The sequence below is a fragment of the Penaeus monodon genome, chromosome 32 (assembly GCF_015228065.2).
Source record: "Penaeus monodon isolate SGIC_2016 chromosome 32, NSTDA_Pmon_1, whole genome shotgun sequence".
Classification (NCBI taxonomy): Eukaryota; Metazoa; Arthropoda; class Malacostraca; order Decapoda; family Penaeidae; genus Penaeus; species Penaeus monodon.
Window position 1 is genome coordinate 26,451,610 of NC_051417.1, and position 2,282 is coordinate 26,453,891.

Consider the following 2,282-nt stretch of genomic DNA (forward strand, 5'->3'; position numbering starts at 1 on the left):
TTAACTGTAAAAGAACAATGCAGCTGGATCACTCAAGAATGTGCTTTATCATTTCCTAACTGGTGTTATCAAGCTAATGAATCTAAACTATGCAACCCATTTTCAAACAAAATAACAAAGCAAATCGTACGTATTTGTGAATATGACAAATCAGCCCATTAAAAAAAATAATCTATAATTAGTCACAGCTCTGGTATGCAAAAGTCAAATAAGTTCAGGACTTAACGCACTCCTTGACTGGGTACTTACCGCAGTGTGGGTGGAAGGGTCGTACATGTATTTTCTTATATATTTTTTTCTTTATATAACTGTTGCCTTTCAGTTGCACTCACTTGGGTTCAATTTCCAACACATTTAACGCATACACACAAAAGAGAGTCCGTTGCAAAGGTCCTCAGCTGTAGTTTGAATCAAGAGGTTTAAATTGATGCATTGTGTTAAACGAAGCCTTGTCAAAATAGCATTCCTACTGAAGCTTTTTCGTTTTTTCTTGATAAATGATGGATGTCACTGAATTAATGTTTATTTTTCGTTAGTAAATAAATAAACAATATACGGTACGTACACTAACTTTTTGGCAGTTTGATAAAATAAGGCACTATCTTTACTGTTTCGAAAAACCCCAAGCCAGTCTCTCAAACCCCCGCTACCCAAAGTTACATGGCAACTCCACACATCTACTCTTGTATCGTTCAATAACAAGTTATGCGGTTAATTAGAACGCCGCTGAGTTGCAACAAATAACACCACCTGCTCACCTTCTTCGCTGAGAACACACCACCACTCATCAATTCACCACATCACCGCATCGAGAGGTTAATCCACTGGCGGAACACAGTTGCGTCCAGCCACGACGACGGCCATACACACAACCTTCCTCAACGGAACCGCGAGGGCAACTGACTCGTCGTCAGTCGCGACTCGCATCACCACCACCGACCCTCCCCCATCCCGAGACCCACCCAGGGTCCCATCCCCCACCACCTTCCCCACGCCTGCCCTCCTCAGAATCCCTGCCTGTCTGCCACCGTACTCTCAGCTGATCGAATGACGTCATCGATACACTTGCTAGAGAGGGGTTAATGTGAGGGATCGTATTAACAAGGTGGTTATCCACTGAAATTTACACTTAGATTTTTTTCCTTGTTTTTAGAAATCGGCGGTTTCATGGGGACATCCACTGTTATTTCAGCAAACGTGCAAGCATTAACGGCACGGAAAATACAATTGTATAATCTTACCCCGTTTTTCAAACACTTATTTTTTACCTGAACCTAGCACACTGTCCCTGGGTCGGAAACGGCCTAACACTAGACACGCTTTTCCGGTGTACATCATGACATCAGATTCTACGTCACTCATTCCAGTAAACGTCATTCCGCATCATAATATCCTCACAATTATTCTTGTCATTAGAAAGCCTTCAGACCAATTTTACAATTCCGCTGCCAATTTCCACAACGGCGTCACTTCACTCACAATAAGAGTTTATAAGATAATTTCGCATCCCTGCTCTAACTACAACATTATTACGACCAGTCAAACTATCGGACATTCCAATACCATATTCCACATTCCACATCGCTGCTCCATCCCCTTCATGTCAATCATCTCCCAACACTCATGTCATTTTCGTCATGCAAAAGGTCTGCAGGTCGTGGATGATCTTGCAACAATCGACGCATGATCTACGTGTTATTTATCACCAGTGTCACGCCATAGATCGTGCGCTGCTGCGGTGTCACCCGTTACACCCGGTATGTGTATGTGCCACCCACACAAAGCACCAAAACTGCCTGTTACACACTCTCCCCTGAACATCTCCATGACGTCGATAACAGGAGGGTAGTACTTGCCACTTGCTGATGTAAAATGTCGTCTTTATTTTGTCGTGTAATGTGCGAGGTGTAACACAAACTCTCATATCAACTTTAATTAATATGTTAACCGAATAAAGGTTACGGGTCACATGATGCTTTGCTCTGCCTACGTGTTAGATGTTGCAGAAACCCACGTTGTTGAACATCCCCCTTGGGCTTTGTGCAAGAGTGTCTACAACTAAGTCACTTGAAGTCCCGAGTCTCATTCTGCACAGTACTACATATCAATCTATATCCCCAACTGCTATACCATCTAGAAACAACAAAATACCAAAACAAAAAATGTCCGCGATTCAATAAAGTTCTATCTGACAGTAACATCTCTATCGTGAGTTGACAACCACACTTCGGCAAGCAAGTGGGCCACGGAGATGTGTCTTTGTTCTGCTAGGGCCTTCTGAA

At 42.8% G+C, this 2,282-nt stretch overlaps 1 protein-coding gene across 2 annotated transcripts in view; it reads right to left on the reverse strand.

Moving 5' to 3' along the window:
* The window catches only part of LOC119593775 (protein draper-like), a gene marked incomplete at its 3' end in the record, with an annotated part of 60,455 nt that extends 59,561 nt beyond the window's left edge, over nucleotides 1–894 (reverse strand). The window contains 2 exon segments of one of the 2 annotated variants that reach the window (XM_037942796.1): nucleotides 250–510; nucleotides 759–894. 2 annotated transcript variants of the gene reach the window in all.
* Nucleotides 895–2,282: the final 1,388 nt, after the last annotated feature.